Source organism: Nyctereutes procyonoides, unplaced genomic scaffold (assembly GCF_905146905.1).
Source record: "Nyctereutes procyonoides isolate TBG_1078 unplaced genomic scaffold, NYPRO_anot_genome, whole genome shotgun sequence".
Taxonomy (NCBI): domain Eukaryota; kingdom Metazoa; phylum Chordata; class Mammalia; order Carnivora; family Canidae; genus Nyctereutes; species Nyctereutes procyonoides.
Window position 1 is genome coordinate 58,440,299 of NW_026575135.1, and position 27,445 is coordinate 58,467,743.

A 27,445-nucleotide genomic window follows, 5' to 3' on the forward strand; every position below is an offset into this window, starting at 1 on the left:
TAATTAATTGAATTTAGATAAAATAAGATTTTAAAATACTATGTAATTTTTCAGGATTTCTGTGTGCAAACTATAGGGCATGGCTACATTATCACAGTGCTTCCCCAACTTTAGACACACTTGTGAATGCCCTAGGGATATTATAAAAAATGCAGATTGTGAATCAGTAGTTCTCAGAGGGTTTGGGATTCTGTAATACTAACCAGCTCCAAGCAAGGCTGATGCTCCACCAAATGGACCACATTTTGGGTAGTAGTGAAGCACAACAAGATATGAAATAGTCAGATCCTTGCACCTCCTTGTAATCAAACGGTTTGGATTTGAGAAATAACAGGATCCAAAGATATTCCACACAAGAAAAGCAGAAAAATGAAACAGCAGGGGAACAAATGTGATTTATATCTGTAGATGCTAAGAGAAAGAAATTTAAATGAAGTAAGGATAACATGCCAAGACAACATACTGCCTTTGTGGAGAAAATGAGGAGGTATCATATCCCCCCCACCAAGTGAATAAGTGATTAGTTTTAATATACCCCACCAGTGCTGTCAGATTTCCCAAACTGCAAATGTGCCAAACAGTTTTTCATGCCACTCCATAATCTCAACACCACTACAGGTAACACAATGGGATGCCCACCATGTATCATCAGTAATACCAAATACAATGTTTTTAAAAAGGGAAATGATTCAATCAGCCCTAATAGCCCCCTTTCCAGTTTATTTACTGCCAATTTTTTAGGTATTATAATCATACATCACATAAGGAAGAAGCTCAGATTTAGTAAATTATTCAAAGACTGTCTTTAATTCCTCTGGGTTTCCTTATCCATACCACCTACCTCTAAATTAACAGGGTTTTTTTTTTTTTGTAACTTCCTGTAAAACAACAACAATAAACTCATTATTAAAATCTAACAAATTATCAATGATGTGTATTTGTAGTGGGTTAATCCTGGTGGAGCACTGTACAAACTGAGGGTAGTTCTTTCTTGTGCAAGACCTTTCCACACTCTATAGGTGGTTTAACATTCCTGGGTTCCGCTTGTTAAATATATGAGTGTCCAGCCTCCAATCCTTATTAGAGGTAAAAGGATCCCTAACAATAACTAAAACACACTTTAAGCGGCACCTGGGTGGCTCAGTCAGTTGGGCATTTGCCTTTGGCTCAAGTCATGATCCTCGGGTCCTGGGATTAAGCCCCGAGTTGGGCTCCCTGCTCAGCGGGGAAGGGAACCTGCTTCTGTCTCTGCCCCTCCCTCCTGCTCTGCTTTCTCTTGCTATCTTTCAAATAAATAAATAAAATATTTTAAAAATAAAAATAAATAATAAAATACACTTTAGGATGTTGACCATCACTGCATAGATCATCAACTAGATTAGACTAAACTTTACAAGATTTAATGATTTAATGCAGATTGCAAATGCCTGACTTAAAACCAAGATAGTAAAGATACCGAAACAGAAAAAGCTTCACAACTGTTTTATAATCCAAAAGTTTCCTACAGAAAGGTCAAGCCCTAGAAAAATCTGACATGTTCACTCAGGATTTGTCACTGAAAATCTCAGGTAGTTAGATAGCCAGTGAGCTCTGAAAGTTCTTCCCTTACTAACTGGAAATTCAAGAACAACCACTTCTATTCTTTTTATATCCTGTTTTACCCAAGAACGCGCCTCTTTCACTCTGTTCAAAACACAACATACCTGAAGACACTCTGTTTACATTCACCCCACCTGCAAGACTTTGTAGCCTATCTTACGGAAGACCGGGTCCTATTCCATATCATAATGTTCATGCTTAATTACCCTACCCTGAATGAGGTGACTTCAGGGGACCATCTGTTCAGAAAATAACTGGATAAACACTTGAGAGAAAATATGTGAAAGGGTCATCAATATGGTAAGCTAAACAACAATAAGAACTACACACCCATATTTGGTTCATTTGCAAGATCTCGTCAGGCACTTCTTTTAACATAGCATCTGTATAAAATTAGGCAATGCACATATCAGGCCCTGTAATTTGCAAAGCTAGAATCTCATCAACAAATTGGTAAACTCTGGCTAATTTATCCCTGAGATCAAAATCTAGATGGATTAGTAGCATCAATAAATTAACTCTTCACAGCCTTAGTAAATTATGAAAAAAATACTCTTATTAACAATAATTCCTAGATTCACAAGATGCTCTTTTAATATAAGTCAAAGCCATGTGTTTTTGCAATGTTTGCCACCAATAGGTTTCAGTTTACTCCAGACATTAAAGCAAATGGGTCATATTGTAATTGTTGGTTATATCTGATTGTAAGATATCTACCAGTGCACTGTATATGTAGAATAAAATCTGGGGGGCTAAACCACAATACACTGACAGAGCTTGTCTCTAGAAGCTGGGATTAAATGTAATCTTTACTTTGTTCTTTATATTTTGCTGGGTTTTTTTTTTTTAAGGTTTTATTGGGATGCCTGGATAGCTCAGGTGGTGATCCCAGAATCCAGGATCAGTCCCACATCGGGCTCGCTGCAGGAAGCCTGCTTCTCCCTCTGCGTATGTGTCTGCCTCTCTCTCTCTCTCTCTCTCTCTCTCTCTCTCTCTGTCTCTCATGAATAAATAAATCTTTAAAAATTTTTTAAAAATAAAATAATAAAATAAAAAGGTTTTATTTATTAGAAAGAGAGCGTGTATGCACACCCATGCATGAATTGGGGGAGGAGCAGAAGGAGAGGGAGAAGCAGACTCTGTTGAGCAGGGAGCCTGACTTGGGGCTCCGTCCCAGGACCCTAAGATCATGACCTAAGCAGAGGGCAGATGCTTAACTGAGTCGCCCAGGTGCCCCTCTTTTTTTTTTTTTTTTTTTTTTTTAGATTTTTAAAATCTATTTACTCATGAGAGACACAGAGAGGGGCAGAGATACAGGCAGAGGGAGAAGTAGGCTCCATATAGGGGGCCCGATGCGGGCTCGATCTGGGGACCCAGGGATCACGCCCTAAGTCAAAGGCAGCCGTTCAACCACTGAGCCACTCAGGCATCCCCTTCTTTTTTTTTTTTTTTTTTTTTTGAGAGAGAGAGAGAGAGAGAAACTGAGCCAGCAGGAGTGGGTGGGGGCAGTGGAGGGAGGGGGAGAGGAAGAGGGAGACAGAATCTTAAGCAGGCTCCACTCCCAGAAGGAGCCTGAAAGGGAGCGCAATCTCACCACCCTGAGATCAAGACCTGAGCTGAAACCAAGAATCCCACACTTAACCCACTAAGCCACCCAGGTGCCCCTCGGTGGGTTCTTTTCTAAAATTTGTTCAGTAACTATGTTTTACTTTTATAACCAGATATAAATGAATGAGAGTTATTTTTTAAAACATAATGCATGACTTGCAGAATGTTGACCAAAACTTGTCTGAAAATGTCTTACTGCATGGAAATGAATGAAGCGCAGAGAAGACAATGCTTTGGAAAGATTAAAACCACAAACCATGGCAAGCATTACCAGGGAAAATGAAGGTTTTAGATGTCAGGCAAATAAAATATCTGGCAATGAACATGATAATGTAGTCTATAAACAAAAACTTTACTATGAAGAATTAAGTTTAAAGCAAATTTCCTTTTCTTTCAAAACACTCTGTCATGTGAGTACTTAATTATTTTTTTTAAAGATTTTATTTATTTGAGAGAGAGAAAGAGGGAGAGCATGATCCTGTGTGCGCGCGCGCACGCACGCACAGAGAAAGAAGACTCCTGCTGTGCAGGGAGCCCAATTCAGGGCTCCATGGGGGTGGAAAGAACTTCAGCATCATGATCTGAGTCGGAGGCAGATGCTTAACTAACTGAGCCACCCAGGGGCCCCCAACAGAGTACTTTAAATCTCTGTTTAAAAACTTTTTTAGAGGGCAGCCCGGGTGTCTCAGTGGTTTGGCGCCTGCCTTGGCCCAGGGTGTGATCCTGGAGTCCCAGGATCGAGTCCCACATCAGGCTCCCTGCATGGAGCCTGCTTCTCCCTCTGCCTGTGTCTCTGCCTCTCTCTCTCTCTCTCTCTCTCTCTCTCTCTGTTTCTGTCATGAATAAATAAATAAAATGTTAAAAAAAAAAACCTTTTTAGAGCTCCCTGCACTTTGCTCAGGGTCAGGACATCTGGGGAGGAGAAGACGTCTGACATGAACCAGGAGGGGAGCCCTCACCAGACACCCTACCTGCCAGCAACTCCATCCTGCACTTCCCTGCCTCCAGACTGTGCGAAACACATCCTTCACGTTTATCAGCCACCCACCCAGTCTAGGCTACTCTGTCCTAGTGGTCCCAACGGACTAAGACAGCAAGGGTAAAGTTTCTCTATTTAGCTCCTTTCCTAAGGAATTTTTTTTTGTTGTTTTTTTGCAGAAATTGTCAAAGTTAGAGCTTGTGGTGGCCAAAGCTCAAGATCATGGGGTCTCAGTAGCCTCAGAGGTCTGCTCCCTTTATAACATGCACAGGAGGGCACAGCTAGACACTCGTCTAGCAGGGGTTCTCCAAGTGTGATCTGGAGATGCCTGGGGTTCCTGGAGACCCGTGAGGAGGGGCTGTGAGGTCAAAACTATTTGCAACACAATTATCTGGCCATTTTTGTTCCTGTTCTTACACTAGTGTACAATGGAATGTACTGAAAACTCCGTGACAGGTAATATCACAGCAGAGAGAAAGCAGGAGCAGCTGGGAGACTCCACCTGGCTTCAGTTAAACAAGACATGAATGATGCACAGAGTCTGTCACTCGTTAAATTATTTTTTGTTTTGGGAAATAGAGTTATTTTCCTTAACTCTAATGTTTTTAAACATTATGTGTGCATGTGAGCCTATTATTAATTAATCTTTCATTTTGAGGGGCGCCTGGTTACCTCAGTTGGTTGAGTGATCAACTCTTGGCTTCAGTGCCAGTTGTGATCTGCTGTGTCAGGGGATCAAGCCCTGTGTGGGGCTCCCTGCTCAGAGGGAGTCTGCTTGGGTTTCTCTCTCTCCTTCTTCCCTTCACCTTCCCCTCACTCATATGCTCCCTCTCTTTGAAATAAAAAAAAATTTGTTCATTTTGTTTTTAATCTCTAGTATAATATCAATAGAACCCACATAAACAAAAACTCTTTTAAGGTCTTCAGGAGTTTTTAAGAACGTAAAGGGTTCTATCTCTTATGTTGTTGGTGGGAATGCAAACTGGTGCAGCCACTCTGAAAAACAGTATGGAGAGTCCTGAAAAAATTAAACATAGAACTACCCTACGATCCAGCAATTGCACTACTAGGTATTTATCCAAAGAATACAAAAATACTAATTCAAAGAGATGTGTGCACCCTTATGTTTATAGCAGCATTATTTACAACAGCCAAATGAGATGTCCACCAACTGATGAATGGATAAAGAAGAGGTGCTATAATACACAATGAAATGTTAGCTGCAAAAAAGAATGAAATCTTGGCATTCACAATGATGTGAATGGAGCTAGAAAGTATTATGCTAAGAAATAAGTCAGAGAAAGACAAATATCATATGATTTCACTCATATGGGGAATTTAAGAAACAAAATAAATATAGGGGGGAGGAAAACCAAGAAACAAACTTACCTCTAGAGAAGAAACTATTACCAGAGAGGAGGTAGGCAGGGGGATGGGTGAAATAAGTGATGGGCATTAAGGAGTGCACTTGTGAAGAGCACCAGTACTGTATGTAAGCGCTGAATCACTAAACTGTACATCTGAAACGAATATTACATTATATGTTAAATAACTGAAATTTGAATAAAAAACTTGAAATAAACAAACAAAAGAATGTAAAGAGTTCTAAAGACCAAAAAGCTTGAGAAGCACCATTTAATATAGTATAATCGATCTAAACTCAGAAAGCACAGAGGACTTGATATATAAACATAACTATTATTAGAAATGGGCTTCAGGAAGTGTTTTGTTTTATTCATGGAAAAAACAGACCAGTATAACATGAACACACATTTCTGCTGCCTCAACTCGCCCAAATTAATTAATAAAATAATTTCATAGGATATCTATATGCCAATACATGGGACTCTGTCACCAAATAAAAAGCATATGATGTGATCCTGGAGTCCCGGGATCGAGTCCCACCTCAGGCTCCCTTCATGGAGCCTGCTTCTCCCTCTGCCTGTATTTCTGCCCCCCACCCCATCTCTCATGAATAAATAAATAAAATCTTAAAAAAAAAAAAGCATATGATGTGGCTTCACTCTGATAAATACTGGGAAACACTAACTTGTTTTGTCATTTTGTTGTGGTGTTACAGAATTACAATCATTAGCCCAGACTATCATCTATGAAATGCTTGTGTACAGGTAATTACAATGATAGAATGTCAAGTATGGACCAATACAGCCAGTGGTGTGTGAACACTCAGAGATCTGATGATCCACCAGCTATATCAAGCCAAAGGAAAATTCTCATTTGAACAGGTACTGGTTTTCTTTCCTTTTTTTTTTTTTTTTTAATGATACAATTTAGGGGGACGCCTGGTGGCTCAGCGGTTTGGCACCTGCCTCCGGCCCAAGGTGTGATCCTGGAGTCCCGGGATCAAGTCCCACATCAGGCTCCCTACATGGAGCCTGATTCTGTCTCTACCTATGTCTCTGCCTCTCTCTTTCTCTCGGTGTCTCTCATGAATAAATAAATAAAACCTTTAAAAATGATACAATTTAGGGAGAAGACACAGTTAATATATGTATTTAGATACATGAATTTTTGACATTTTCATTATGAAGATTTTTAAGTACAACAGACAAGAGTATAGTACATTACACCTTGTGTGTCCATCCTCTGCTTCAATAGCTAACATTTTATCAATGTTGTCTCATCTATCCATCACCCCACAAACCCACTTTTTAGCTGTAGTATTTATTTATTTATTTTTAAAAGATATTTTATTTATTTATTCATGAGAGACACGGAGAGAGAGACAGAAACACAGGCAGAGGGAGAAGCAGGCTCCATGCAGGGAGCCCGACGTGGGACTCGATCCCGGGTCTCCAGGATCATGCCCTGGACTGAAGGCAGATGTCCAACCACTGAGCCACCCGGGCGTCCCTAGCTGCAGTATATAAAACAATTCTCAGTTGGGCATAGGGAATATAGTCAATGATACCATAATAATATTGTATGGTGACAGATGGTAACTACACTAATCATGGTGAGCATTTTCTAAGGTATAATAAACTTCAAATCCCTATGTTGTACACTTCAAACTAACATAATTTATGTCAACTATACTTCAATTTTAAAAATGCCAGACGTAGGGATCCCTGGGTGGCGCAGCGGTTTGGCACCTGCCTTTGGCCCAGGGCGCGATCCTGGAGACCGGGGATCGAATCCCACGTCAGGCTCCCGGTGCATGGAGCCTACTTCTCCCTTTGCCTGTGTCTCTGCCTCTCTCTCTCTGTATGACTATCATAAATTAAAAAAAAAAATTTAAAATGCCAGACGTTATATTATTTACTCATAAATAATTCAACATGACTTGGTAATAAAGACTTTTAAACTTTTATCTAATAAAATGGTCAATACTTTTTTGGTACAGAGTAATCTAATACCTAGTCCATGTGCAAATTTCCCTGATTATCTCAAAGCTATTTGCAATGAAATTCATTTCCTCCCTTTTTCCTTGGGATTTAAATCAGTTCCTCAGATTATGTCTCTTAAATCTCTCTTAATGTCATTTGTTTGTTGAAGAATCTAGGTAATGAAAATGAATATTTTAATTTCATCATTAAGTAAAGAGGCAAAAAGGGGCACCTGGGTGGCTCCATTGGTTAAGCATCTACCTTCGGCTCAGGTCATAATCCCAGGATTGTGGGATTGAGTCCCACATTGGGCTCCCTGCTCAGCATAGAGTCTGCTTCTCCCTCTGCCCCTCCCCCTGCTTGTGATCTCTTGTTTGCTTGTTCCTTCTCTCTCTCAAATAAATAAAATCTTTTTAAAAAATGTAATGAAATTTGATGTAGCAAACAAACTCTAGCTAAAATTAGATTAATGGATGAGATATGGATTTTTTTTTCATTTAAAGTAGAGTGGCAAATTACTTTGTCAAGTCACAGTTACTTTGTTGGTTCTCTTCCTTCCTCTGTTGCCTGAGGGGAACAGGGGTACTGAGAAAATGTAAGGACCCTTTGGGATGAGACAGGAGCTCCAGGAGTTAAACCAACATCAGAGTCGCCTACTTAGAATGCTACTGAGTAAGGGACAGGTGAAGCTAGGTAGGGAGACCTAGAGGGTGATGGGATCAGGCTCACAGAAATCCCCAAAATGCTGAGAAGTAAGGAAATCAGATATAAGGGAACAAACCAGACCACTCAGCCCTAGCTGTGGGTGGGGAGGGTGTCTTCTTTTTGACAGTCACATGTGACCAAGAAAGAATAACCAGACCTCAAAAGAAAGCCATTAGAGATGTTCTTACCAGTCTTTACTCAAACCAAGACATCAGAGGAATGATAAGGCCACAAGCTCTCTGGTCAGTTCTAGATAAATGGCTGTCAGGGCAGGCCTACGTTGGCAATGCTGTCGGGACCCCTCCCACTCCTGAGAGCTTCTTCTGTATCCTTGCTTAAGAAACTTTTATCACTTTGCTCACTCTCTTTTGTCCACAAGATTCATTCTTCGACTCCATGAGACAAGTACCTCGCTCTCCTGCCTCACTACCAGCCTCCAAAGACAGCTTCAGATGAAGAGCTGTTGGTCCTGCCTCCTGTACTTTCAGAATAGAGTGCTGGTGAGTGCTATACTGCTTACCCTACCCAAGTTATTCTAATTAGTTATTTTGGAACAAATTCAAATGTATTCTGTGCCAATTCCCCCTTCTGGGTTGAGGACGCCATAGCCCTGCTGTTGGGCACATTGAGGGCAATTGGCATCAGCTGCTGGGAGCCGCCTCTGCCAAGATCACAGAGGGCAGCCCCAGGCCAACACAGGGGATACAAAGTCCTGCTTTCCTTGCTTCGATTGGGGCCAATGCTCAAGGACCAAACCAGCTCTGGAGTTCACCACAGGGCTGCATTGTAGGCCAAAGCCACAGCTGTGACTTGCACCGTGGGTCAACTTCTCCCTCTGCCCAGCATTGCCTTCTTCACTCCCTGGCAGGTGTATCTCCTGAGAGCACTCCCTAGTAAACCTTCTGCCCTCATTGTTGTCTTTGTGTCTATTTCCAGCAAACCCCATGTAAAATTGCTGGTTAAAAGGGATGCCTGGGTGGCTCAGTGGTTAAATGTCTGCCTTCAGCCCAGGGTGTGATCCTGGAGTCCTGGGATCGGGTCCCACATGGGGCTCCCTCCTTCTCCCTCTGCCTCTATCTCTGTCTCTCTCTGTCTCTCATGAATAAATAAATTAAATCTTAAGAAAAAAAAACCACATGCATATATTCTGTCCCTCTTATGTTTTGTTAAACATATGATAGCTTTAAACCATTCTTTGCTTTGCTTTTTTCTTTTAACAATAAATTTATCTCTTCATAGTATGTTTTGCAAGACTGCCTTATTATTTTTAATGGATGTTTACTATGGAGTTACCACAATTTATTTAACCATTGCTCTCTTATTATTGCAACATATAAATTGTGTCTGATTTTTTTTTTTTGTGACATGCTGGGCTGTAATATATCACTGTGCATGTATCTCTTCAGAAATATGAGATTACATCTCTAACATACAGAAATAGAGTCAAATTGCTAGGTCAGAGGATATGACTTTAAAATACTGTTTGATGTTGAGGTGCTTGGGTGACTTAGTTGGTTAAGTGACCAACTCTTGATTTTGGCTTAGGTCATGATCTCAGGGTGGTGAGAATGAGCTCTGCTCTGGGTGTGGAGCCTGCTTAAGATTTTCCCTTTCCCTCTGCCTGTCCTCCCCTATTCGTGTCTCTCTCTCCTTCTGAAACGAATAAATAAATAAATAAATAATTGATTGATGTTGCCAAATTTGCCCTTCATGGAAGTTTTTTTTTATAAAGATTTTATTTATTTATTCATGGGAGACACAGAGAGAGAAAGAGGCAGAGACACAGGCAGAGGGAGAAGCAGGCTCCATGGGGGGAGCCTGACGTGGGACTTGATCCCGGGTCTCCAGGATCACACCATGGGCTGGAGTCAGCACTAAACCGCTGAGCCACCCAGGCTGCCCCTTAATGGAAGTTGATGAGAATGTTTATATTGCTATATCCTAGCTAATGCCCTGAGTTATTGTTTTTTATCTATATCAATATGATACAGAGGAAATCATCTAATGATAGCTTTAACTTGCCACTGAGTCATAGTGAGTGTCTTGTTTTTAAAAAGTATTTATAGGGATGCCTGAGTGGCTCAGAGGTTGAGTGTCTGCCTTCTGGCCCAAGGTGTGATCCTGGAGTCCCAGGATCGAGTCCCACGTCTGGCTCCCTACATGGAGCCTGCTTCCCCCTCTGCCTCTCTCTCTGTCTCTCATAATAAATAAATAAAATATTTAAAAAAATATTTATAGTGAACTTTTTCATGAACTATCTGTTCATATCTATTGTTAATTTTTCTATTGGGTTTTTATTGCTGCTTCTTATCTTTTTCTAGTTCTTTATATATTAGGAAACACAGTATTATAGGATGAGCTACCAATACTGTTCCATGGTTTGTCATTTGTATGTAGACTTTGGTTTTGGTAGTTTCTGTCATGCTAATTTTTAAATTTGGTTAATTTATCACTTGTCTCTGGTTTCTGAGATTTGTGTTAAGGAGTATAAGGAGAAAAAGACTTCAAGATAAAACCCAGGGTGTGCTAGAAAGGAACATAATAATTAAAACTGGATAAGGCCAAAACTACTTGCAATCATCACTGATGTTTCTCCAAGGAAGACATACAGATGGCCAATAGACCCATGAAAGGATGCTCATCATCAGTTACCATTAGGGAAATACAAATCAAAACGGCAATGAGGCATCACCTCACACCTGTCAAAATAGCTAAAATCAACAACACAAGAAACAACAGGTGTTGGCGAAGATGTGGGGAAAAAGGAACACTTGTGCACTGTTGTTGGCAATTCGAACTGATGCAGCCACTGCAGAAAACAGTATGGATATTCCTCAAAAAATTAAAAATAGAATTTCCCTATGATCTAGCCATTGTACTACTAGGTATTCACCCAAAGAATACAAAAACACTAATTCAAAGGGATACATGCACTCGATATTCATAGTAGCATTGTTTACAATAGCCAAACTATGGAAACAGTACAAATGTCCACTGATAGATGAATGGATAAAGAAAATGTGATATATATACAATGGAATATTATTCAGCCATAAAAAATAATAAAATCTTGCCGTTTGCAATGGCATGGATGGAGCTAGAGAATATAACACTAAGAGAAATAAGTCAGAGAAAGACAAGTACAATATGAGTTCACTTGTGGAATTTAAGAAAAATAAATAAGCAAAGGAAAAAAGAGACAAATCAAGAAACAGACTCTTAACTATTGAGAACAAAATGATGGTGGGGGGGTGGAGGATGGGTGACACAGGTGATGGAAGTTAAGTAGGGCACTTGTTGTGATGAACCCCAGGTGATGTATGGAGTTGTTGAATCACTATATTGTATACCTGAAACTAATATTACACTGTGTCAACTAACTGGAATTAAAATAAAAACATAAAACAAAAAAATTATTACCAATAACCTAATAAAAATCTTGATCCTCCCTCCACCTCACCCTCCAAAACTTGTTCCTCCCATTGTCTGCCCCATTTTAGCAAGTACCAACTTTATTCTTCTATTTGCTCAAGGATGGCCTTGGAATTATCCTTGGCTCTTTCTGTCACATCTCACATTCAAACCATTAGCAGTTCTTATCAGCTCCATTTTTAAAATATCTCAAGAATCTGACCTTTTTTCAAAACCTTTACTATTGGCAACCTGAGTGGCTCAGCAGTTGAGGACCTCTGCCTTAGGCTCAGGGCATGATCCTGGAGTACCAGGATCGAGTCCCGCATCAGGCTCTCTGCTGGCAGCCTGCTTCTCCCTCTGCCTATGTCTCTGCCTCTCTCTGTGTGTCTCTCATGAATAAATAAATAAAATCTTAAAAAAAAAAAAACCTTCGTTATTACCCTAATCCAAGTCATCATCATAGAGGCTCCTAAGTGGTTTCCCTACCTCTACTCTGACCTATACAGTTTACTTTCAAGCAGTTAGAGAAATTGTTTAATACCATAATACAGATCACTCAGCTCCTCTACTCAGTCCCCTGTATAGTCTCCATCTATTTGGTTTAGGATAAAAGCCAAAGTCTTCCCAGTGGCTTATGGTCCACTAAGATCCTCCAGACTCATCTACCACACACTGCTGGGTTCACTCTGTTGTCTTTGCTATTTACCACTAGAACATAAAAAGTTTCTGCCTCAGGCCATTTGCATGTCTTGTGCCTATCTTTAGACTGCTCAGTAGCTGTAAGTTCATTTTTAGTGAAACGTTTAGTGAATGTTTAGTGAAAAGTTCCCTTTTAGTGTTTTACTCAAATGTCACTTTTCCGTGGGACCCTCTGTGATCACCATATTTAAAACTCCACTCTCCATTCTGACCACTTCTGTGCTCCTTATCCTCCTTCCTACTCTATAGCTCGTATCTCATACGACATTTTGAATATGTTGCTCATTTATTTATTTAATATCTTCATATCCTAGCCCTGCCACCACCCTTTTAAACTCTGAGGGCAGAAATCTATTCCTTTTGTGTTCACTTTTACATCCTTAGCCCTAGGATAGTGCCTGTCAGATAACTAGGATGGAATGGATCAGATCTTGAATTGTACTTGAGGGATTTCATTTCCTAATTTGATTCCACAATAGTGTGCTGAAAATTAGCTATGTGGATGACTCTGTACTTGGAGCAGTTGGGGAAAAAAATTCTACTCATACAAAAAAAGTTTCAAAGAAGAATCAAGGCAGAGTATTAAGAAAAAAAGGCACACATGGGGAACCTGGGTGGCTCAGTCTGTTAAGCTTCCAACTCTTGATTTGGGCTCAGGTCATGATCTGAGGCAGAGCCAGACATTGGGGTCCACACTCATCATGGAGTCTGCTTGTCCCTCTCCCTCTGTTCCTACCCCTGCTCTCTTTCTCTCTCTCATAAGTAAATAAATAAACTATTTTTTTAAAAAGGCACATAGGTAGGAAAGCTTAAGCTTTTCCAGGTAGTTATATAAGAGGTGGGTGTGTGAAATAGATACTAAGGAATTTAATCTGGGAAATGCAAATTTTCTTAGTTTTAAGAGATCCTGGGGTTAGGTTATACCAAATTGTGTATGCACTAGGAAACCATGACAAGACTTGAGCAGAACTTGACACAGTGGGAAATGAGTTTTAAATGCTTCATCTACCAACATGTCCAGAATGCAGTGGGGCTGGAAAGGCAGCTTAGAACCTAATGCCTACCTACCATGTCAGTGATAGTGACCTTGAAAGGGAATGACTTGAAAGACCCTGTATATGTTGAATAAACATAAGCTGGCACATGATTGGCTACGGAAGGTAAAAGGGAACAGGGGTCAGATGGTGCTGAAACTAGGTGATCTTTAAAGCATGTTCTAGACGCCTTATGTAACCAAGTCTAGTACTTTGATGTATTTGTATGTGAGACTTTGTACGTGTGATCGCTCCACAGACCCTCTGTGGAGAAAGCCAGCAATGCCTTAGCTCTAGCTGTGTTAGGAAACAGCTGTGCCCTTTACGTTAGTAACAGGAGTACAAGGAATAAACAGCCCAACCCCAGAGAGACAGGTTTGTGGGGAATTGAATGGAGCCAAAACCCGGGTAAAAGGCTGAGAAGATCATCTGGCCTTTTCTCTCCCTTGAAGTGTTTTATGGAATGTCATTGCTCAAGCTGCAGCTAACCCCTAGAATTTGACAAAAATTTGCATGGCTCTTCAGGAAGGCAAACTCCATGCTGCCTGAATTGAATTCAGCAACTTTCCAGCCACTGAGGAATAGTCATCATCCTCATCCTGTGGGAAAATCAACCCAAAGAGAATTTGCATATTGTAAGGTGGGTAAGACAAAGGCAGCCCTATAAAAGATCAAAGTCCTAGATCCTTTCTCATACCTTCTTTATCTACACTTCTCCTAAGTTTCTTATGCAAATATCAAGAGATTAAACACCACACTTTGCCCAGCTTGAAAGAAAGGAAGAAAGGAAGGAAGGATGGAAGGAAGGATGGAGGAAGGAAAGAAGGAAGAAAGGAAGGAAGGATGGAAGGAAGGAAGAAAAAAAGAGAAAGAAAGAAATCTATGTGATTCAGAGAATTGTCAGGCTGACTTTATCTTTTTTTAAAGGTTTTATTTATTTATTTATTTAAGAGAGAGAGAGAGAGAGAGAGAGAGAGAGAGGGATTCCTGGGTGGCTCAGAGGTTTAGCACCTGCCTTTAGCCCAGGGCACGATCCTGGAGTCCCGGGATCGAGTTCCATGTTGGGCTCCCGGCATGGGGCCTGCTTCTCCCTCTGCCTGTGTCTCTGCCTCTCTCTCTATGTCTATCATGAATAAATAAATGAAATCTTTAAAAAAATTTAATAAGAGAGAGAAAGAGAGAGAAAACAGGAACAGTGGGGAGGCAGAAGGAGAAGCACACTCCCCACCAAGTGAGAAGCCTAACATGGGCTCCATCTCAGGACCCTGAGATCATGACCTGAGCTGAAGGCATATGCTTAACCAACTAAGCCATCCAGGCATCACATGTCAGCCAGCTTCATACTTACCAGGGTAAAAGACTGATCTGTAATAGCTTATGGAAATACTTCTTTAACAATTTTGTACCTTCTAAATGACTTTCTTTAGGTTTGTTAATTTTTTAGAAAAGATTACCAAAACCTGTAAACCAAACGTTATTGGAACATAGCCATGCCCATTTGTTTATAAAGTAAACAAAACTTCATTCAGCCTATAGCTTAAGGTTCAAGTCATTCTCGACAAGGGCTATGTGTCGTTTCCATGGTCATGGCCGGGTGCCCTGGAGTATTTCTGGGCATTGCCAAATACAGCTAATTCCCATTGGACTCACTTGGCCCCTTTTCCTACTCTTCTGAAACAAATCAGCCTCAATTATACCTTAATTGAACGAAGTATTTGAGCTGTTTAAGACAACTTGATTGTATCTAGAGCCAAAAGCAAAGAACCAAGTGTCTTTGACTCATCTCCAAATTTTCAAGTCTGGTAATAAAAGACATTCTATGATTAAAGGGCTTATTATAGGTTAAGTTTAGAGTAATATTTAATGCATTAGAGTCCTGTGCCCCCACTCTTCCCAGCTTATAAAGAGCTGACTCTGTATATTCCTTGAAGACATTTGATTTTAATACAATACAGAAAATCAGTAAATACAAAAGCTAGAAAGGAACTATGAAGTCATCTGGTCCATTTTATTTGCATTTTTCAGACGGTGAAACTGAGACACAGAGAGATAAAGTCATATTTTACAGGACTCCATCATAGACCTGAGAGGAATCTGAAACTGGAATCCAGTTCATCTGATCCAGTGGCTTTGAACTTTACCATGTTTATGATAGAATAATTAAGTGATATTGTTTGTTTGTTTTTTAATTTTATTTATTTACTCATGAGAGACACAAAGAGAGAGAGGCAGAGACACAGGCAGAGAGAGAAGCAGGCTCTATGCAGGGAGCCTAATGCAGAACTTGATCCTGGGACTCCATCCTGGGATTCCAGGATCATGCCCTGGGCCAAAGGCAGACACTCAACCGCTGAGGCACCCAGGTGTCCCAAGTGATACTGTTTAATAAAATAAAATCCAAGCATGATAACTCATCATTCAGCCATTTTTCAGGGGAAAGGTACCAGAGACTCTGTATTAGAAAGGAACAGAGTATTTGGAAATATTCCATCAACTTGCTAGTTTTTCAGGAATCCCCTTCGGGCTCACAGGTAGAGAGTATAGGAGAGTAATGCTAGCTGCTGCAACAAAACAAACTCTAAACTTTAATGCCAAACACACTCAAAGTTTACTTCTCACTCGTTTAATAATACAAGTGTTACTGATTGGTGGCCATTTTTCCCAAGGCAACTCTGAAACCCAGACTCTTTTTATCTGATGGCCTCCTTAATATAGGGTCATCTATGTGCAGAAAGAGGAAAAGAACAAGTAGAAAAGGCTTCTTAATCTTGGTCTTGAGAGAATGCATCTTACCTTGTCTCCCATTCCATTGCTGAGAACTATTCCTGTGGCCCCTCTATTGCAAAACAGGCTGAGAAATGTTGGTGGCGGCTGGACAGAGGCCTCTGTACACTAGAGAAAAAGGAATGCAAATGTTTGGTGAACCCTCCCTAAGGTGAAAGGGTTAGATCTATATTCCTGTACCAGTCAGCGACCCCAGGCAATACCTTGGGTGGGAAGTGGTTTAATTTCCCAGCCATGTGTGACTTAGGCAGTTTCCTTCAGCCAAATGTAAGCCTCTAGGAAACAGCATAGGTGTGAGTCATTGGCAGCCAACATGGGAACTCCAGCACACAAAGCAGACTCCAGTCTACCCTTTGTACCACTCAGAGCTGATTCTTCCTATGTCCATGTCACTCCATCTGGTTGCAGGTCTTCCAGGATTCTGACTGGTGCAGTTTCTGGGTACTTGTAAGAGGAGGGTTTCTAGAACAAACTATAACCCTGACTATATCAGGGGCTCCTCAGGTTATGATAAATATGCCCAGGATGAATTGTTGCTCTTTACAGCATGAAGGGGGTCTGATACAATCATTTAGCCACCAAGTAGGTGGCTGGTTTCCTCAAGGGGTTGTACCGTATGAAGAACTCCATTGCTCCTCATTCCTGATGGTTGGATATGTGGCAGCAGCAATAGCTAGATCAGCTTTGAGGAGAGGCAGCACAGTAGCTGAACTCACACCTAATCCCCATTGCTGCCGTCATGGTTACTCTGCTCATAAACCAAATGTGCAAGGGCTGGTGTGGCTGAGGACAGAAGCTAGTGGGCATCTGCTGAGTGACCCTTCCTGTCTCCTGGTCGGTTACTACCTTGTCTGTCATAGATACGATCTGGTGGATGTTAACCAATGCTTCTTGCCCACACCCAGTGATCCACTCACATGCTTCTTCTCTAGAAGAAGATTTTCTAATATTGCTCCTTGTCAGCCCACTTACTCGACCAGTCAGGCCATTCGCCAGTGCCCGTGAATCTCCACATAACCTTTTTTTGGGGGGGAGGGGCGTCTTCTCTCCACACAGAGTAGACACCCAAGAACACCAAAGTAGATACCCAGTGGCAGAACTTGTTTTCACCCCCGTCATGCACTAGCAGCCTGTTTTCAACCTGCATTAACCCACCAGGAAGAGGGTTTATCCTCCTCCATCAGCGGTCTTAGGGAACCCTCAGGAAGCTATGAGCTCAAAAGAAAAGCTCATGAAAGAGAAGTGAGAGATAAGTCATCTGAAGTACTTGTTTATACAGCTTACTCACAACTCGAGGACCTGTGTGAACCCAGTCTCAGACATACTGTGTTCATCTTATGACGGAATGCTGCTGGTGTACCCAGTCGTACGACTAGCTGTGTCTGGACAAGCCCAGCTCATGGTGGGCAGCTCTAGTTGCCTCACTGCTTGATGTCTTATACTCAGGGAGTCCCTTCCAGGTCTGAAGAGTGTGTCAGAAGCTCTATTTGAATGGTATATAGTTCTCTGCTGCAGATGGCATGGCCTTGCCCGAGTACCCTAGACATCCACCCTGCAACTGTCACATTTGGGCACCCCAAATATTTCACAGAGCATTTTAATCTAACATAATACAAACCAATCTAGTACCATAGAATCCTTTGAGTCATATGGCCCAAACATATTTCTTATTTTGTAACTCAGATCCACAACAGAGCCCTCTTGTGCTATGAGTCTCACTTAAGCTGGTGACCTTCCTCATGCCCAATAAATAGATCAGAGCAGTTTCGCAAATGTGATAAATACTACCTCTGAAATGCCTGCATATCCTGTACCTTTTTTAGTGGTAGGAAGCACAACGCACAATTGTCCTTTAGCAGAGATGAGATGTCCCGGCATGTCCAAGAACACTGTACCCCTAAATATATGTACATGGTGGCAGGCTCCTACATCTTTTTAACATTATATTCCACCTTCCAAAGTGCATGTGTCTTGCCCATGTCCCCGAGCACTTGCCAGTTCCTTCTTACCAGGTTCATATAACATGACCATCGGTATGGTATGGTTGGCCAGTGTGAAGTTCTGTGGAATGTCTGCACGATCCAGGTCTTTTGGGAAGTACACTGTGACAGAGCATAGGAGAAGTGAAGTAGCCCTGGGGCAGAGTGATGAATCAATACTATTACCTACTCCTTGTGAAAGCAAACTATTTCTGATTCACCTTTCTGATGGAAATAGGAAATAAGTGTTTGCCAGTTACAGCTGCACACCACATCCGAAAAGCTATATTAATCTGTTTTAGTGAAGATACCAAACTCAGTCTAGCAACTTTGATTGCAGCTACTGCTTGAGTTTCTGGGAATTCATGTCATTTGCCACAATTTATTTAGTTTTTGCAAAGAACAAGCTATTGAATTAAATAGCAATTTGTGGGGTACCTGGGTAGCTCAGTGGTTGAGCATCTGCCTTTGGCTCAGGTCCTGGTCCTGGGGTCCTGGGATCAAGTCTTGCATCTGGCTCCCTGCAGGGGGCCTGCTTCTCCCTCTGCCTATGTTTCTGCTTCTCTCTCTGTGTCTCTCATGAATACATAAAATCTTTTTAAAAAAATAAAAATAAATGGCAATTATGTGGGAGCTATCATCTCTGCCTCCCCTAAGTCCTTGTGGATACTACTGATGTCTACCATTTTCCCTAGGATATAATATTGTTTTCACACTATGGGTGTTTATTTGCTTGTTTTTAATTTTTATTTATTTATTTATTTATTTATTTTTTAATTTTTATTTATTTATGATAGTCACAGAGAGAGAGAGAGGCAGAGACACAGGCAGAGGGAGAAGCAGGCTCCATGCACCGGGAGCCTGACGTGGGATTCGATCCAGGGTCTCCAGGATCGCGCCCTGGGCCAAAGGCAGGCGCCAAACTGCTGCGCCACCCAGGGATCCCAATTTTTTTTTTATTTTGAAATAACTACAGACACAAGAAATTATGAAAATAGTACAAGCAGGCCTGTTTACCAAGCTTCCCCTGTTTGCCTGAAACTAGTTAAATGCCAGAGCCATTGAACAATTTAATGCAGTCTCTTCTACCTATATTTTGTCCCAGTCACCACAGGTGACAATCTTAGTGAGCTCACACTCCAGCACGTCAATGTTTACCGTCTGACAAGGATGGGGTTCACATTGCCACCTAGTGGTCGATTTATCCAATCCCAAATTCCAGACTATTCTGCTACCTAAGGACCACGGCTGCACCAACTATCTTAAATTATGCTCCCTCCATGAACAGACGCTGAGGTGGGAATTCCTGCTTCAGTGATTTTTTTTCTTAAAGACTTTATATATTTATTTGAGAGAGCACATGAGTGGTGAGGTGTGGGATGGGAGGAGGGAAGGGCAGAGGCAGAGGCAGAGGCAAACTTCCTGCTGATTAAGGAGCTGGATCCCTTGGCTGGATCCCATGACTCCAGGATCATGACCTGAGCTGAAGGCAGATGCTTAGCCGACTGAGTCACCCAAGCACCCTGCTTCAGTGATCTTAAGGAGAATTTAAAAAGTAGCAGACAGGGGCACCTGGGTGGCTCAGTTGGTTGAGTGACTAACTTGGTTTCATCTCAGGGTCATGAGATTGAACCCCGCCTTGGCCTCTCCTCTCAGCAAGGAGTCAGCTTGAGATTCTCTCTTCCTCTCCCTCTGCCCTGCCCCTACTCACGGGTGCATGCCCTCTCTCTCTCTCAACAAATTTTTTTTTTTTTTAAGTAGCAGGGTGCTTTTTACCAGACAACCTGCTTCTCCCTCGCCTCTTGCTCCTCCCCTCTGCTCATGCTCACTCTCTTTCTTTCTCTGTCAAATAAATAAATAAAATCTTCAAAAAAAAAAAAAAAAGGAGCAGACAGCAGGGGATGATGTTTGGCAACTCTACTCCTTAGGAGAAGTCTGTTCTCAGCCTGATCCCATGGGAAGCCCTGGATGGTAAATTGCACCAAGAAGGTGTCCCACCCAGAGGAGAGGAGGCTGCTCTATCTCTTCATCACTTAGTCTTTGGCCCTGGTCCCCCTACGTGGAGGATATGACTTTCAGCTATGGTCTCCAGGACCACCACCACTGGGTGAGAAAGTTCCCATCAGCCCAGGACAATCCTCCATAAAAGGACAAAACCCTGAGCCTTGAGCCACCAAACACCCACAGCACCTGGGGGGTGAACCCATAGCCTGTGAGGGGGATATGGGCAGGGTGCCCAGCAGCATCCACTGTGCCTCTGAGAAGATGATGGTCACTTTAAAAACCCAATGATGAAAAAAATAATAATAAAAATAAAATAAAATAAAATAAAATAAAAACCCAATGATGAGAAGGAGTGAGCCATGTGTAGCTCTTGGGAAGAGCATCCCAGCTGGTTCTGAGATGGGCACTAACCTGGTGTGTTTGAGATACAGAAGGAAGCCCCTAGTGGGATGGGGTGCAGAGGTGGGGAAGGAGAGACCGTGCTTGGCAATTGGCCAGAACAGTGGGATAAAGAGTTATACTCTGATTACTGCTTCCTTGAGACACTTTATGTCTTTGAAGCTTGGAGATAATGTTTTTTTCTTTTCTTTTTTTTAAAGATTTCATTTATTTATTTGAAATAGAAAGAGCGAACGAGAGACAGAGAGCGAGCGAGGGAGAACACGAGTGAGCATGAGCAGGGGGAGCAGCAGAGGGAGAGGGAGAAGCAGGTGCCCCGCTGAGCAGAGAGCCCGACGTGGGGCTCCATCCCAGGAGCTCAGGATCACGACCTGAGCTGAAGGCAAACGCTTAACCCATGGAGACACCCAGGCCCGTCTTTTTTAAATAAACAGTTCACTCCAGGAATTACTTCTTTTTAATAATTGGAGACACAAGAGCTGGAGTGACTCACTACAAGGAAATGTGAGTTAGTGACAAGCTTAGAAATGTTATTCCTGCTCTCATTAAAAACGCACACCCACACATGAGCCATAGCTCCTCCGGAATGCATCAGATCCCAGGTATTGTCACGTTCATGAATTTTCACAAGGTAATAAAGCAGGTCCGATCTTGATCTTGGATGCCTTATCTACTCCTTCCTAACTAGGCTGTACTTAAATGAAACATCTCTGAAAGGGAAAATAGTCACACTAAATAGCTTTCTTAAAACACTTCACCATAAAAAAAAAAAAAAACACTGTACCTCCTGCTACTTCCTACACCACACATTGATTTTTTTCCCCCTCTCTGTGTTATCATGTTTTTTAGTTTTATAACTTTTCTTGGAGGTTAAAATGGTCTCTCCACTCATGCCTTACTGACCTCATTTATAAAGGTAACTACCAAGTGCAACTCAACTCTTTTTATGCATAGGTAGGTCTTGTCTCCACATGCACAAGCCTCTCTTGTGCAGTTCATTTACACCAATATAAACTGTAGAAAGGCAGCTCCCTATTCTCCATTCTATTTGCTTTGATCCTAATCTGAACCTCCTCCCCTGGATGTATTTCCAAATAAGTGTCACGATTTCTTAATCTCCAAACCATCCTTTGAATTACTGGCAGATAAATTTTCCTGAAACCCTGTTTTGCTCATTAGCACAACTCTCCATAGTAATCTGTGTGAATCACTCCTTTTAGGACTTAAAGTCCTCAAAAAGCTGAATCCCTTTTCCTAAGACTATCTTTTTTTTTTTATTCTCCAACGGAAAACTGCTCTGCCCAGGATATTCTCACCATTCTGTCAATACCACAGCTTTTTCTTTCCTCATTGCCTTTGTTCATATTTTCCCCACAAGTAGAAAGATCTCTCTGTTTCTTCTCTGCTCACATCTCACCCATTATTTAAACCTCACATCTCCTGTAAGCAGAGAGAGTTAGAAGTCCCCAGAAGAAGCAGCTTTCTTGATGTAAAAAAAGTCATTTTGGGCTGCTGGCTATCTTGTGAAAGAATGTAAGAACTGACCTTGACTCGGACTCGGTCATCTTAAGATGACTCTTACCCCAATTCCATGCTGCATTCCCCAAATGGGCAAGTTCCTTCATAAATATGTATGTTCCCCTTAGCTTAAAATTTTCCCACGTTTGTTGTTTGGGGAGACACTGCTTTGGGAAAGATCTCTGGTATACTCCTTTACATGTTGCAACTAAAATCCTTCCTTTTCCTATTCTTTGGTGTGGTTGTGTCTTTTGGCTCTTGCATGCACCAAGAGGCAAACCCAGTTTTAAGTAACAGTCCTGGAATTTGTCCTGATTCCTTTCACTCTATAAAGCTTATCTCTCCTCTGATAGGTAGCACCAGTCAAGGAGTGGCCGTCTAGCAGTCACTTAGGATAAAATGCACATGTAATTGTTTGAGAAACTTATAGCATGACGATGATCTTTGTCTTTCGATATCAGGATGGCAATGAACCTTGCTGTACTCGCAAAGAATTCTTTTAACTCCCCAGGAAGACCAAAGGATGAACACATTTGTTATCCTGAAAAAGGAAAGAACAGAGTTGTTACAACTCATTGCTGGGGGAGAATTAAGTATGTCCTAAGTGACCTAAGTCCTGTGTAACTCCACAGCAAGAAGACTCTTGGAAACGTGTGCCTGCTGTCCCTGGACTTCACCCCATGTGCTGTTTCCCTTTGTGGATTTTGCTCTGTATCCTGTTGCAATAAATCACAACTATGAGGATAACTATACACTGTTTTGCTAGTCCTTCTAATGAATCACTGAATTTGGAGGTGGTTCTGGGGACCCTCCAATATGTAGGCCAAAGGACAGTTAGTGGAGGAATGGATAAAGAAATAGTGGCACATCCATAAGACAGAGTACCACTCAGCAATAAAGAGCCATAAACTACTGAAACATGCAGCAGATTAGATGGATCTCAATGGCATTACACTTAGAAAAGCCAAAGTCAAGGGTTGCATACTGTAGGATTCTATTACTACGACATTCATGAAGTGACAAAATTATAGTGCTGGGACATGGATCAGTAGTAGTAGATCCAGGGGAAACACGTGACTATCAAGGGGTAATGTGAGAGAGTTTCTTTATGGTAATGGAACAGTTCTACATGCTGATGGTCATGACAGTTAAGTTGAATCTATGCTTTTGATCAGATTTCACAGAACTATATACTCCTCCCTGGCCGCGCCCCCCCCCCCAAAGAGTGCCTGTAAAAAGTGGTGAAATTCCTTTTTTTCTTTTTAAAGATTTTATTTATTTATTCATGAGAGACACAGAGAGAGAGAGGCAGAGACACAGGCAGAGGGAGAAGCAGGTTTCCCCCATCACCCTGGGAGCCTGAGGCCCCCAGGATCACAGCCGGAGCTGAAGGCAGATACTTAACCACTGAGCCACCCAGGCATCCTAAAAGTGGTAAAATTCTAATAAATTCTGTATCTTGGGACACCTGGGTGACTCAGCGGTTGGGTGCCTGCCTTCAACCCAGGTTGTGATCCCGGGATCTGAGATTGAGTCCCGCATCAGGCTCCCTGCAAGGAGCCTGCTTCTCTCTCTGCCTGTGTCTCTGCTTCTCTTTCTCTCTGTGTCTCTCATGAATAAATAAATACATCAAAAAAAATTCCGTGTCTCCATACCTGAATTAATAGTGATTTAACAAAATCAATTTTCTGTTTTTGATCAACTACTCTGGTTATATACGATATGATCATTGTGGAAGCTGAGTAAAGAGTGCATGGGAACTCTCTGTACGGTTTTTACAAATTCTTGTGAGTATGAGATAATTTCAAAGTATAAACACATTAACAGAAGAGTGAGCATGTGTATATGTGCGTATGTGTGTGTGTGCAGACTGCCCAAGACTTGCCACAGGAGACATATCTTAAAGAATAAATGGCATACTTTCTCTTTGTGCTGCCAGAGAGCAGAAAGGACTCCCTTCTATTTAATACCTGCTTGTCTTTTGTCCCTTTTAAAAATTAATCACCAATTAAGTGTAGCAGAATATGCCACCCCCAAATATGTCACTTTGGCATAAGGATTATTTTGAGCTAAAGGCAATTGAGAAAATGTGGATATAAGAAAAGCTATCTGCCTTCCTACTATTTGCCTAAAACAGGAAATCCGTTTGTAGAGGTGTCCCCATCTCCCATATCTACCAAGGGACAGAAGTTAGTCATCATAGACAACTCTATACCCTTATTAGCTCAGAGGAATCTAGATAACAAACCTTGCTTAAACTAGCCCTTATCTACCATTGATTTCTTCATATATTCCCTCCCCCAACCTGCAACTCCTATAAACTTTAAGTCCTTCTGTTTGTTTTGCCAATTATTAAATTAAAATTATTATTATTATCCAATATTATGCCAATTAGAATTATTATTATTATCCTTCCATTAAGATGCTATAAGACCCAAGTTCTACCCACTGTTTTGAGTTACTCATCACTGGCTACTCCCGTTGTATACATGATGCATGTGTTAATAAACTTCTGTTTGTTTTTCTCTTGTTAATCATTCCTTTGTCAGTCTAATTTACAGGGGTCCAGAAGAAGAACCTATGAAGAAACATGAAAAAAGTTAAAAATTCCCTTCCTTACCCTCATCTTTTTCTTATTGATTTGAAGAAGCTCTGTATACATTCTGAATGCAACTCTTCAGATTTATGTATTTCATCTTCTATCAATGTGATTCAGTTGGTTAAGCATCTGCCTCCGGCTCGAGGGGTGATCTCAGGGTCCTGGGATCGAGCCCTGCATTGGGCTCTCTGCTCAGCAGGGAGTCTGCTTCTCACTTGCCCTCTGTGTGCTCTCTATCTCAACTAAATAAATAAAAAATAGAATCTTAAAAGCAAAAACATAAACTTAACATTCATCACCTAAAATAAGTATCTCGTAACTAATATATGCTCAAGAAACATTTGATGAATAAAAGCAAGAGTGTATGGGGATGCCTGGGTGGGTTGGCAGTTGAGTGTCTGCCTTTGGCTCAGGGTGTGATTCCACAGTCCTGGGATTGAGTCCCACATTGGGCTTCATGCATGGAGCCCGCTTCTCCCTCTGCCTATGTCTGTGCCTCTTTCTCTGTGTCTGTCATGAATAAATAAATTAAAATATTTTTAAAAAAGCAAGAGTGTATGAATGAAAGCAAGGGCCAAATAAAAGACAACAACTACACTTGATCTTACTGCTTTTCATATATATTCAGTTGCCCACATATATTCCCCATTCTCCAGTCATTAAAGCATAAAGTAAAGGTCTGTGAAAAAGGCAAGTCTAATTCACTTGTAATTAACCCTTTTTAAAAAATGAATTACAAGGATGCCTGGATGGCTCAGTGGTTGAGTGCCTGCCTTCGGCTCAGGGCCTCATCCCCGGATCTGGGATGGAGTCCCATATCGGGCTCTCTGCACGGAGCCTGCTTCTCCCTCTGCCTGTGTCTCTGCCTCTCTCTCTCTTTGTGTATCTCATGAATAAATAAATCTTTCGAAAAAAAAAGAATTACAGATTTAATGTGTGGTAATTGGTTGGAATATTTTAAGGTCTTTGTGAAAAGAATGTTGTTTTCCGAAGAGAAAATTTTTTGTCTAATTTATATTTGACAAAGAGTCTAGTCCTCATTTGTGGTCAAAGCTCTTTGTCTTGTGATTTTATTTTCTTGCTATTTAAGAGTTAAATTTTTCCCCTATGTAAAAATGGCCTTTATTGGGGGCACTTGGGTGGCTCAGTCAGTTAAGCATCCAACTCTTCATTTTAGCTCAGGTCAGTTATCTCAGGGTTGTAAGATTAAGTCCCACATAGAGCCCTGAGACAGGCTTGTTGCTGGGCATGAAACCTGCTTAAGATTCTCTTCTGAGCAGCCCAGGTGGCTCAGCGATTTAGTACCACCCTCAGCCCAGGGCCTGATCCTAGAGACCCAGGATCGAGTCCCATGTCAGGCCCCGTATGGAGCCTGCTTCTCCCTCTCCCTTTACCTCTGCCTCTCTCTCTGTGTCTCTCATGAATAAGTAAATAAAATCTTTAAAAAAATATATTTTCTTCCTTGCAGGGCACCTGGGTGGCTCAGTGTTTGAGCATCTGCCTTTGGCTCAAGTTGTGATCCTGGGGTCCTGGAATCAAGTCCTGCATCAGGCTCCTTGCAGGGAGCCTGCTTCTCCCTCTGCCTATGTCTCTACCTCTCTCTCTATGTCTCATGAATAAATAAATAAAATCTTTAAAAAAAAATTCTTGCTCGCTTTCTGCCCCTCCCCCAACTATCTCTCTTAAAAAACAAAACAAACAAAAAGCCTTCTTTTCCACTATGGTTAAGAAGTCCAGAGTCCATTATTAACCCAGACAAATCATTTACAATGAAGTTATATATTTATAATAAAGATGTTGACATATTACCTTCTGGCAGTGCTAGAAGCAAAGTTATATTAAGGATGACCATATATTCTTCCAAGATTACTTTCCTGGAAGGTAAAATATTGCTTAGCAATAGTTTATTCAAAAGATAATGGTGCACGTATGCCTGAGTGGCTCAGTGGTTGAGCGTCTGCCTTCGGCTCAGGGTGTCATCCTGGAGTCCCGGATGGAGTCTCACATTGGGCTTCCCCGCAGGAAGCCTGCTTCTCCCTCTGCTTGTGTCTCTGCCTCTATGTATCTCTCAGGAATGAATAAAAATCTTATATAGATAGATAGATAGATAGATGATAGATAGATAGATAGATAGATAGATAGATAGATAGATAGATAGATGATAGATAATGCCGTGGAAGCCCAGAGCAAGGGAGGGATTACTTCCAACACGAGAGGTAAGAGTGAAGGCTTTGTGGACAAAATGCAATTGAGCTGGACTTTGAATGGATGGATAGATCAGGACATGGTTATATTAGACAGGTTGGGAGGAGGCAGGGTGGGGGGTGGAGAAGCTGTATCCAGGACAAAGCATGAGCCATTCCCAGCCACCGTGGAGGGAGGTGACTTCAGAGAAAGGACAGTGGGTACAAGCATGTGGGTGGTAGCACAGGTGTCATGGGCAATAAGATAACCACCATCCCTCCTTCCATTGTCCTGGATGCCAGACCTCCTGCTAATGAAGATGACCTGGTTTGGATCGTGACGGTCCTTAGCTAACATTATGCTCTGGTCTTTGAATCATTAACATGTTGTTGTGTCTGTAGTAGAGTAGACATATCAGAAAGCTATTTCAACTCTTTAAAAAGTATACATTTCCAGGGGCACCTGGGTGACTCAATTGGTTAAGCGTCTCCCTTTGGTTCAGGTCCTGATCTCAGGGTCCTGGGATTGAGCCCCACATTGGGCTCTCTGCTCATCAGGGAGTCTGCTTCTCTGTGTGCTAGCTCTCTCTCTCT

General features: G+C 41.6%; 1 long non-coding RNA gene across 1 annotated transcript; it reads left to right on the forward strand.

Moving 5' to 3' along the window:
- Nucleotides 1-6,319: 6,319 nt before the first annotated feature.
- LOC129495151 (uncharacterized) lies at nt 6,320-26,304 on the forward strand. Its single transcript, XR_008661464.1, has 3 exons — nt 6,320-6,432; nt 8,618-8,738; nt 26,137-26,304. It is a non-coding gene; the product is annotated as an uncharacterized LOC129495151 (long non-coding RNA).
- The last annotated feature ends 1,141 nt before the right edge of the window (nt 26,305-27,445 follow it).